We start from the raw sequence: 12596 nt of genomic DNA on the forward strand, positions 1-12596 counted from the left end.
CCATCAGTTCCAGTTCCCCTCAGATCTGGCACTTTCTTGAAAGAAGGCCTTTGGCCATGGTCATCTTCATTATGGGCTGGGTACCAGGGATGTTGAGCCACAATTTCGCTTGGGCATGTAAGTCAATCACCCAAGTAATGGCAGTGCAAAAGCATTAAGTGAAAGGCACAGAATAGCAGACCCTTCAAGAGCGTGCTGTAGCTAGAGTTATTCCCAAAGAGGGGTTGTGTCCTGATTTTTCTGCAAGGAACTAAACCTAGCCTGTTTTTCTGAGCCATAGCGGAACAGAAGAGAGATAGAAGGAAGGGCACTAGACCTGTGGAAAAAAGAAATAGGGTCAGAAATACAGTGTAGTGCACAAAGCAAAACATTTAAAGGATCTCTCTTTCTTTCACACACTCACACTGGTTACATTCCCCTGCTTTTCCCTGTGAGCATGCATGTGCATAGTCACATATGTGTGATGCCATAGTATTGGTGGCTTGAGTTACCTTGAAGTTGGTCTTCAATATGGGCCACAGAAAATTAAAAAAAAAAAAAAAATTAAGAAAGTCAGATCTTGTCCCTGAGCTCCTTTCAGGTATAAAAGTGCAAGTGTTCACTAGGGACTTCGAATGCAGAGTGTGCAGGCCAGTATAGAGTTGAGTGAGGGTTTTGCTGGTGGTTTTTTTGTTGTTGTTGTTGTTCTTGTTTTCTAGGGCTGTAGGGTTTTTTGTTTGTTTGTTTGCTTTGGGGTTTTGGGTTTCTTTGTTTGTGGTTTTGTTGTTTGAGTTTTGGTTTGGTTTTTTTGTTGTTGTTGTTGTTGTTGTTTTGTTGGGTTTTTATATTTCTTGTTTTTTACTTTTGACTATTTTTCATTTTTCATGAGGTTTTGATTGGCAACTGATAAACCTCTTGTGATTTTTTCCCCAGAATCACTATTTTTTGAGTAAAGCTAAGACAATTTACAGCTGTGGGATGCAAACTTCAAATCTTTGAGTGACACAGGTTTTAGTTATTACATTAGTCACATGCTCAGGCAAAGCAGAAAATCACTCTAGGAAAAAAATCTCTCTGGTTATCTTAACACTACTAGATTAAGGAAAAGAGGAACTATGCAGTGCAAGATTGTTTATAAAAATACATTATATTCAATCAGTGGGTTACATCAGCAGTTGAGTCAAAGCCTTACTTTCATGAATATTGGAGCTTCAAGTCTGTCTAGACAAGTAATTTACAGCAAGGGAAAAAAATCTAAACCATTGAACCCTAATGTTGTAAACAGTCTGTTATCAAGACTGGTAATACAGACAGGGCTCTACTTTTCTCAAGGACCACCCGCTAGAGAAAGAATTTGATATGGCAACTTGCCTGAAAAATTTATTGATGATATCCCAGTATGTGGTACCTGCATGAAAGAGGTGTATGAGTGGGGAGTGCTTTGCTGAGGGAGCAGGTGATGGGATTGGCCTTGACAGTGACTGCAGTATATACTTCAGTAATGTCAGTCCTCCTACAACACAGAATAAAGACAGGGAGTCTTCAAACAATCTCTTGACTATTCTGCTCTGTCCTTTGGTCTTTCCAGCATTATGGCATTTCAAGAATCCCAAATTAATCATAACATGCGTAAAGGGGCAGTTGTCTTTCCCCCTGCCCCCTTTCTTTTTAAAGAGCCTTCTTGATTAAGAGCCTAGTCGCAGACCTTCTGCATGGTCTTTAAGCCACGGTAGCATATATCCCTGGTACATATGGTTTCTGAAGGCAAAGGCAGAGTTCAGCATTACAACCCAGAGTTTTCCAAAGTCAGACACACCATCAGTCACTGTCGGCAGTTGCAGCAGGAGCATGGCAGACATCTGGTATAAACTGCCCCTTGACATCCTCTAACATCTCCTGAGACAGCTGTGGGACAATGAGAGCTTTCTAAATCCCATTTTCAGTCTTGCATATTAAAGCTGAATACCAGCATCCACACTTACACATTTTAGAACAGTCTATGTGATTTACATTGAAATTGCTGTCCAGCTTACTGAGAGATTTGGGAGAGAGATAGCAAAATACACTTCTAGCTTAAGTCTCCTTGCATTGATTTTGCTGTATTTTAACCTTACAGAAATGATTAAAATCAAGAGTGACTGAAATGTTATATAAAGCACATTTTGAGCTAAAGCTATCTAAACTTTTCCAATGTTTCAAATCTAGCTGAATTTGGGCATTTATCATGAAAAACAGAGGCAGTCACACCAAAAAGGAGACCGCTTGTAAAACAGTTCTCCCCTCTCCACAATGTTTTGAGGTATTGATTTTAGTGGGTTCGGTTGGTTTTTTTTTGCTTTGGTTTGTTTTTTTATTTTCCAGTCTGATTTGATTTTGAGAGTTTTTTGGTGAGTTGGCTGGTTGTGACTTTTTGTTGTTGTTGTTGCCAGAAAGAAAGGTACATGAAAAAAGAAAAGGCTGGTTAGTGTTCCTGGCTACCTGCTTGGTGAAGAAAAACACAAAAAAGGAAGCTGTCCCAAGAGGGTTATTACATTCTTCTCTCCCTTTCTCTTTCCTCCACTACTCTGCAAACTTCCGAGTTGAATGGTTCAGGAGTGACTGAGTGGGGAGCAAGGTCAAACACAGCTCTACACAATGAAATCACATCTTGATAGCTTTGCTAGCTCAAGGGGAGAGTATAAAATCTACTGGAGGATGACTTGTTGCATTTTGCACCTCCCTGAATCCAGGCAGCTAGGATTGTTACTCCCTAGGAACAGATTAAAAATATATTGGGTATTCCCAGGGAACCTTTTGCAAAATCTGTGTGGCAAAACAATTGTTGCTACTGTCCAAAATGCTAAAAGCCTGTTTCAATACAATGAGAGATTTTGTTGAAACTGTGACCTAGGAGGAGATGTCCTCCTGCCACCAGACTTTGCTATGTTGTGAGCACAGTGTGAGTCTGTGCTGGGGAAATACCTTCACTAAACAGGTCAATGAAAATTAAATAGAGATCAAAGTTCTTTTCTCTTCGTCAAATAGACAATGACCTAAAATTTGCTATAGAAGTAAATAGTGGGAAGAAACAATGACAAAAATATATTTGTGCAGAAATACTTGGCAAAGGAAAGGAAGTATAAAGCAAACATTTTCCTTGGCAAAGGAAAGGAAGTATAAAGCAAACATTTTGATGTAGACTGAAGCCTATTTGGGGTGCAGGAGAGAGGGGGAGATGGCCCCAGTGCCTGAGCTGGAGCAATACAAGGGGAGTGATCTAGGCTGACAACTGATGTTGGTACAGGGGTCAGTAGGGGGTCTGTGATTACTAAGACCTCTGGATCAAAGTTTCTCTCCATGGAGACAAGAACATTTATCCCACAGCAAAGATACTAAGATGTGAAGCCACCATTTTGGAGGACTTATTGCAGACATAGGGAGGCTGGTTAGTATTACTACTGTTTAACGGCTTAGAATATGATAATTCTGCTAGTCCTGGGAAACATAGTTCTTTCCCTACAGATTGTACAACCTAAATTAATTCTGGAAGAAAATAAATGCAGCCTATTTAGGATTATAGCTGCTTGAATCTTCCTGTCCAGGGTAGGCTAACTTCTACAACCATGTTTCAGAAAGTACTGATCTGTCAGCATGTAAAGTAAGCAAAAGAAAGACTTCCAGTGACCTCAATGGACTTTGGCTCAATCCCTACTGAGACAGAATGAATCTGCAGGAAACAAGACATCTTCTGCTGATACCAGATATTGTGTTTCAAGGAAAAGTATAATATTGTAATCTGTCTACACTCAGTCCTAATAGGATTTTTTTATGCAGCACAAATTTCTTGCAGGTAAGTGACCTGACTGAGTTAATCAGACCAATTGTCACCTCTTACTGAACATTGAAGTGCTGTTATTGAAATGAAGAGATCAAAATATCAGATTTTAAATGCTTATGTAGGATGGTTGAGCCAATGTCTGGGAATGAGGTGTAGATTGGCCTCACTCCTGGAACAGGCACAGCAAGGATGTGCCCCGCAGGGAAGTGAACAGGTTGAGGGAGGTGAGTGATGCAGAGATGTCTGTGCTGCTGGCATAAGGAACTGTCCTTCTTGTGTCATACTGGAAAACGGAAGCACTGCCTGGTGCCTGAAACTATCTCCTGGGAAGCAGTAAACCAAGAGCTGGCCTCACCTCTGAGACGTGCTATAAGAGTGTGTAACCAAAACACAGTCAGCAGTGCAACTCTAGCTTGTATAAGGAGAACAGCAATGGTGCGTTGCAGGAGTTCACAAAATTGTACAAAAAGCAGAACAAGTCAGAGTTGAGAGAACAAATCAGACCTTTAGGCTTTATGTACACTGATGTTTAAATAAAGAAAGTTTTAAAATTAAAGGAGCCATGCAGCTATCTGAGCAAATACCTCTGGGGGGCACTATGACCACAAAATGAAACCCTGGCAAATTTGGCTGCTATTTTATTCCCCTGTTTATTTTCTTCTAAATGGTATTGGAGGCTTCGTACACTCATTCATCTACTCTCTCCAAGATATATACTGAGGTTTTTTTTTTGAGGAGAAATGAAAGAAAGATTTAAAAATTAAATGCTGATTTCAAGGGAGTTTTTCTTGAGACAGAACACAGTGAAACCCAGATAAAGCATCATTGATCTCTGTTCTGCCTCAGCCCTACAGAGACCACTGCATGTTTCAGCTCCAGTCTTAGCTGGAAGGTCTGACAATCCAGCAGAAAGTCCTGCCTTCTGTACACCTCTCAACAGCATGCCATCCAAATTAATAACTTCCGAAACACCTGACTGGGCATGCTCACACCAAAAGCCCACTGATGTCAACACAGTATTGAAGAAGGATCAACACTACAGAAGATCAGCCCATGGGGCACACCTGGTTCTGGTTTATGTCTGCTCTGCTTGTGGAGTTTGGTCTAAATCCCCTGTGTTGTTCCATTCCTACCCACGGGCTAACATATGGCTGGGAGTCGGATCATCTGACTGCTTTATGGGCTCTTATCTTTCATTGTGCTGCACACAAGCAGAAATACTTCTGGATTTTGCTCTGGTAGAGCAAACAATTATATAAGTGACATTAGGTAAATAAAACATCTTTTTGCCTTTGAAGAAGACAAGAATGTTATATATCTTCTCGCTGATCAAAGGTGGTTATATTGCCCTTTTTGTTACACATACAGAAATTGTTGTATTTGTTTAATGTTTACAGCGTGTAAGGCTGATTTAATCTGTCACTCAGATTTCATAGTTTGTCTGCTTTTGGTTTTATCTCAGCTTTGAACAATAAGGTTTAGTGAGAAAGTATAGCTGGGTATTTACGCCCCCTTTTTATTCCAGCTTGAGTTTTCACCTGCCTTTTCTTTGTAATCTGCTCTACCCCCTACTCTCCAGCCTGTGCTGATCAGCACTGATGATTTAAGACTATAGCAAACATTTCACTTCAAACAGGATGGAAATATTTCAGATATCATCGGAATGGTATTCTCCCTCACACACAGTGACAGAGGGACTTGAGTGTGCATGCAAGAGTGGGAGAAAAAAAGAAGGCTGTAAAAGGAGCTGAATTTAAGCATTGGCAGCCAGACAGTGGAGTTCTCTGGCAGACTGGCAGCTGCAAGTTGCTGGGAGGCTTTTTGGGCATGATCAGGAACCACAAAGGCAATGGAGTGTGGTTTCATGACACCCTGAACAGCACAGCCAGACAGTCACACACAGACTTCACAGCACCATTTTTAAGCATTCTTAAATCTAAATCACCTTGAATTGTAGTGTCCAGAGAAGACTTTCTAAAAATGTAAATGAAGGTCTGAGCCTATGTGAAAGTTATGAGACAAGTATAACTTTTAACTTCAGCCATTTCAAGTCATCTGAACACAAATCTGTTTAAAACAAGTAAGTATTGATTCCCTGATATTTTAGAGTGAAGAACCCACTCAGCTTAAACAACTGAAGTAGCTCATCTCAGTGGTCTCCTCCAGGGCTTGCTGCAGCTTGGTCTGTGTCTGATTCTTTCACTGATCACTGGTACATTGATAAGTCATGCAGTGAATTTATTTCTTGACTTCTTTAATTTGTTTTGGTCCTTAGATGGGACCAATATCTGTGAAGACGAAAGCCCCTTTAAGATGAAGATTGATGAAACCAGTTTTACTAGCAAGAGTTGAATATTTTGTAACTTTAACCAAGGACCATTCTTTACCTTGTTTCTCTCTTCTCTTCTCTACTGTATTTTACAGAGGCAGAATATCTGTGTCACCTGGAAAGAAAGCCTTTTGATGAATAAAGGTGTGCATGCTAGAAAGGCACGTAGTGGAGAAGAAAGAAACCTAGATATGAGATATCTAGGGAAAGGGATGAGAGATTTACAGAAGTGGCCCTGGTGGCAAAACATTCTTGGAGAAATGTCTGCAAGGTGTAGGTTCTGGACATAATCTCCAGTGAGACAACCAAAGGATGATAGCTGCAGACTGAAAGACTAAGAATATGTCACAATTGAGGGACTGGAACAAAGATCTAGGAAAGTGAAAAATGTCTAGGAGGCATGAAGATGGAAATCATCTTGTGAGGCAAATGTCTAATGCCCAAAGTGGAGGGAGTTTCTGTAGAAGGGAAATTGAGAAGTCAGAAACAGGCAAGTCATTTGGTTTTGGCTCCTGTGCTGTAAAAGCAAAGAAAATCTATAAACCTTTCCATTATGTCTGATTCTGCCTGTCCCATTGCTTCTCCACCAGTCTACAGGCTTGTGGAGTTGTTCTAGCAGCTCACTCTTTTTCCTAAGCGTCCTAAAACTCCTTGCTGCTACCTGGCTTCAAATGTGTGCCCATCAGAGGGCAAAACCAACACCAATGCCATTTTTTCTCTCTCCTTCTCTACAATTTGGTGTGTGAAGTAAATATGACACCAGTCACATAATGGGGAGGAGCTGGAGGTTATGTGGCCCCTGGTACACCTGAGTTTTACATTTATTTCTTTCAATCGGTCTTCTGGAGCTTTCTTGCAAGATAATGTAGTACAGCCCACAGCTCACAGTTTTAATTGAAGCCTGAGAATTTTTTTGTAAGGACGTTCTCCAGACTGCAATGACTAAAAGTTTCTGAAGATGTTATATGTATATCACACTTAACCACCTGCACCCAATATGAGTTGCTCAGAATGGATAAGCAAAGCACACTCTGCCTTTTTTTCAGCACAGGAAGAGTTTTGAAAACAAGAATATTTAAGGATTAATTCTGTACCAAAAGAAAAACCAAACCAAGCAGAAGTTCTTGGTGTCTGAGACAAATGTTTGCAGAACATTGTCTAACTATTTTCACATGCTGATATTATAGATCTAGGCTTTAAATGGCAGCTTTCTTCTCCCAAAACTCCACCCCCATAATAAGTCAATAAATAGATCAATAAGTAAAGTAACAAAATATCTATGCTGCTGATACACAGTATATGCCAGTTTCTCTTCCTTTTCTGTTTGGCAGATTCCAATGAATGGCACAGAGTGTGTGGCCCATACATTGATAATCACCTTAATTGTCAGAGTTGCCTCTATGTCACTGATCCCATCTGGATTACAGAAACCAACTTTACTAATGAAATCACAGAGAATTTCAATAAAAGTTGAATAATATTCTTTCAATATTGAATAACTGTGTGGATCTGACTGTGCTCACAGAATAAGCATATGGCAAGCACATGAACTACATGCTCTACTCTGAACCTATTGTTTTAGTTTGTTTCTAGCAGTTTCAACCCAGAAAAATCCATTGCTAGTAAATTACTTGTGATGGTTTGTTAGGAGAAAAAGATGTTACAGCAGAATAATATCCTCTCTCCTTGATGCTCTCCCCCCCACCGCCTGTTGAGAGAGTATTGATGTTGCACACAAACACTACTTTTAAATTTTTTTTTCTAAGTATAAGCAAGTCTGGCAAAAAGAAAGTAAATTTCATGTTTTAATAAGAGTAAATCAATATTTGTCAGGAAAGATAGTCCTTTGTTAGATTGAGTGACATACTTGGATAAAACAGGAAATCTTACAGACACATATGCCCTCCTTCAGGTTCTAATGTAATAAAAAATTTTGCCTCTCTTCACAAACACTGTCTAGTTTTATCCTTGTACCTTGTATCAGAGCTAAATCAACACAACAATCATATGCTTGTGAGCAACAATCACAGATACTTTTTTTATTACTTGACAATTTCAGATGTTGCTTTTGGAGTTTTTGAGGACACACTCGCAGCCATCTGAATTTTTTTTTTACATTCTGTAATGCAACTGGCTTCACAGTAAAAATGAAAATCAATGTATTTTTAAAATTCTGTTTTAATTTTTAGATATTATACTTTTATGTATTCTCTGATCCAGTTACAAACTTCTGCTTGATGTCAGCAACAGGTTCTCTTTTTTTAACAGTTTCCTAACAACTCCATAGAGACAGCCTCTGGCTCCCCAGGTGCCATGTAATTCCAGCAGTGGGCATATTCTAAATCCCGTTTAAATGTGGAGTAATTTTCTACTTTTTCCACAAAAGAAGGGCCACCCAGCACTGTCTGATATGTCTGACATGTTGGAAGTACTCACAAACACAGCAAGAAAGTGACAATTACTTATTCAGTGCATTTTCACACCCTATTTTATGCTGTAGTACATCCAGCTAGTGCATCCATGTCTATGCTGGAGATGGCTGTTTCCTGCCTTAAAGCTGTTCCTCCACATGCATTTGGCCTTCTCATTTTTCTTCATCAACCATCTTCTCATGAAATCTTATTTCTGTTGTAGGATGTTTATTGCCTCCTCAGGGAAGCAGTGCAGAGTACAGCCTCTTAAACGATTTGAGATTCTTGCCTTCTGATCTAGGCATGGTTGCCTGCCTCTCTCTGGGAGTGGCAACTGTGTGGAGCATCACTCATTGTCTTTCTTACAGGACTGCTCTTTGTCCCTGGTACTCAAAAGCTGTGCTGCTGAACCTGGCCTTGAGCAATGTGAAAGTGTGCCATGTAATTTGATGTGAGGTGACACGTCAGGTCAGCTCCTCTAGGGATGAGGCGTTGCCCCTAGTTCCACCAATCATCAAGTTATCTAGCCAGCTACCTGGCCAAAGAAGCACAGCCTGTGTACACAAAAGTGGAATTCAGCTAATTTCACCTTCAGAAGCTACTTTGTTGAATTTGGCAATATAAATCAGGAGGCAAACAAAGTTTCTCTAGGCACTGGTAAGCTGCCTTCACCTTGCTGGGGTGACTTCCTAACGTTCCAGCAGCACCACGTGTAGCACTGATGTAGGGAAAGCTACACCTAAGCTTGGAGGTCAGATTTAGACTGGGTTAAGCCCAAGCACCCTCAGGGCCATTTAAGTCCTTTTCCTCTTCTGGGGGCAGTAGACATTTTAGCATTCATGTAAATAAAGTATGTGTGAAACATATGTGGTATCTCTCCACACAGACACACATGCATGACACAAATGCTCTGAGACTATCTGGTCATTTATAATGCTCTTTGGTTTTTATTACCAAGTAGATACAGTATTATTCATGTATACAATTAGCATATTCACTATTATTTTCAGCTGTTATAAAGTAATAAATATTCTCATGCACCTGGCCATAATGGTGCTGCAATTCTTATACATTTGCCTTTCTCCCATCACTTATTTTAAAAGTTCAGTATTGTTCCATAAGGTTTTGGAAGTGTGACAATTATTTTAGTCTGATTAAAGAAATATTGCTGGATAAAATATTTGCTCATCAAATATGCATTGAGCCCCTAGATAACAACACAGAAGAAAGAGCTGGACTGCTAATCCTTGGAACTCATCTATTCACTACTGCTGTAATAGTACCTTTGATTTAATAATAAGTAACAGGGACAATATACCTCTTTTATGTTTGTGGCACCATTCATGTTTCCAGCACTCTGTTAAGTTGTAAAACTCTGTTAAGTTGTAAACCCTTTTAAAGGCTGTCACAACACAAACACAGAGTCTGAAAATAAAATTCTGGGAAGAATGAAGTCATAAATGATCCAAATAAAGCAGCTTCTCCCCATTTATAAAAGTGAGATGACACTGCAGCAGCCCCAAGTTGCCTGTGCTGCTGTCCCCCAAGGAAATGCCTTTTCCCTTTTAGACACACCAAGCACGATAACCATAGCAGTACCTATCACCTTCAGAATTCAAATTGACATGAGCTGCAACTGCAGGCTTAGTGCAAGTGGACAGGAAAGATTCTGGAGCTGCCACTGCTCCCACACAGCCACAGCAGTGCAGGTGATTAGGTGGATTGCTCTGAGATTTCCACTTTGCTGGTAGAGCACAGAATTTCAAATGCCAGGAAAAGAAAGTAAGATCATGGCTTTTTCATATGTTTTCTGTGGTGTTACTCTAAATACGTGTGTGATCTGCAAAAAAAAGAGTGACAATGGACCTGCCATTTCTCTGCAATCTTGTCAAGACAAGACTACGTGGTGCTTCAAAACAGAATAATGGCATTTATCTTCAAAACAGATAAATGGCATTTATCCCAAGGTGTGTTTCTAGCTGTGCTTGCACTATCCCCAGCAGTCTGTGTGGTGCACTGACATAAATTTGTACTTGTGGGAATGCACTACCACATAGGGAGCAATTGTTGCTTTTCAAGATGCAGCTTTTTTCTTTTGAGACAATTAGCTTTTTCTATCAAGTCCAAACACTGGAAAAAATGGGAAGAATAAATCCTAAAATGACACAATTTACAAAGTGTTTAGCTTTAGGGTATTAAGATATTATTAAAAGGGTCTTCACTTTGTTGGGTTCACTCATGTCCTCTGCTTTGAACTTGACTTGCTCTAATTAATATGATGTTTCATTGAATCAGGGAAAAAAACAAAGGAAGAGAGTGAAGCATACAGGACATATAATTAGGCCAAAGCCTCTGGTGTCAGGAAAGGACAGCACTAAGAACAGTCAGTGACATTGGAACACGGTAGTTCAGAATACACTTATGTTTGTGGACACATAATAGCCTTGTCCTCAATTCAGATATATTTTGAAGATATAATAAAATGTTATACTGTAGTTTCTCGTGAGATGGTGTACTGGTTGGGTCCTGACATGCATCAGCATTTTAGAAAAGACATTTAACATGTAACAAGAGATGAACCATTATTCTCCAGGTTTACAAGAATGGATAATAAAGACCATGAGTGATAGTCTGGCAGAAAAGTTCTGGCAAGGAGGATTACATTGAATTTTAATATGACTTTGGAATGTCATATAAAGGTACTTTTGAAATCTACATATTTTGGTATCTGCTTCTCCCTCCATGCACTCTAGGTCTAGTGTGGCTGCATCAGAAAAGCTGAATGAGTGCTACTATGCACATGGTATTGTGCAGATTTAACTGCTGGATTGTCCCTGGGCCAGTGAAGAAAGCCCTGCCATGGATTGTAACCTTTCTTCAGCAGAGGGGTGAGTCACGAGAACACATGCATATATGTGACAGTGTGTTTTGATAGGCCATATCTTCTCCCCTTTTTGCTCCTGGTGAAAGATCCTTCACCTCTGAACAACTGAGTGCTATTCAGGACAAGATTTTAGGTGACATGGTAGTCAATAGCTGCTCTTTCTATGCTGCTATTGGAATGACACTTAGGTAAAGGGAAACTTCTTGATGGCAAATGTCGTGGCCAATAGGGAAGGCATTCCTGATAATGTAGTTATTAGCTAGAGGAGAAACTCTGGTTACCTCCAGCAGGCTTCTCTAAAATCCATCACAACATCAACAGTAGAATTGCTGACAATTCTTGCTCCTCTTTCTAGGTAGGTGAAGTTCATTCATGATGAGGGGCTTCTACTGCTAAACCCAGGCCATGCTTTTTGTTTTTTCCAGTAGATGAAAGATGATAGAGCTTCTTAGAACAGAGCCTAATCTGTGAAGAGATGAGGAACTCAGTGTACTCACTTCATAAAGAAACCTCAAAGGAAACTTTCTCTGTTAAAATTTCTCTAGTTTAATAGCTGTGAAGTAATAAAATTTAACTGAACATTGGTTTTCCATATAAAGGTCTCTTCAGTCAATAGTTCCTCTCTAAGCTGTCCCAAATCATCCTGGCTTCAATAAGATCAGATGCTCAAACAGCCAGTGCAGGAAACAGTGTGACTTCAATAGGTTTAGCAGCTGTTCAATATGCTCTGTTGTGGTGGGTCTTTCTTGTGTACAGTTTTGTCACATTTTTCACAGGCTTCTGTTATTGTGTCTATTAGACAGGACACATAAGAGATAATTTTTTAAGCAGTTTGTAGCGGGAGGCATTGCCTATTATAGTACTTTTAAATTGAGATGTAGACAGAAGTTCCACTTATTAAACCTGTAAATGGTTTTGCAGTAAATTAGCAATATAAAAGAGGACTATCTGAGCTTCCAGAATCAGACAAGTGTTTTGCAGCTCCAAGTGGTGATTAATGTCAGTGATATTTATTTATCTCATGAGCACTATGACAAAATAAAACACAGCCTATTGAATTTCTTGTGTTTGTTTCACCAGAAAATGAGAATAACATAAATTCTTTTAGTCTCAATTCTGTTCTCCTCATCTACAGGTCAATAAATTAGAAATACAGTAGAGATGGAACATATTTAC

Source organism: Vidua chalybeata, chromosome Z (genome assembly GCF_026979565.1).
Source record: "Vidua chalybeata isolate OUT-0048 chromosome Z, bVidCha1 merged haplotype, whole genome shotgun sequence".
Classification (NCBI taxonomy): Eukaryota; Metazoa; Chordata; class Aves; order Passeriformes; family Viduidae; genus Vidua; species Vidua chalybeata.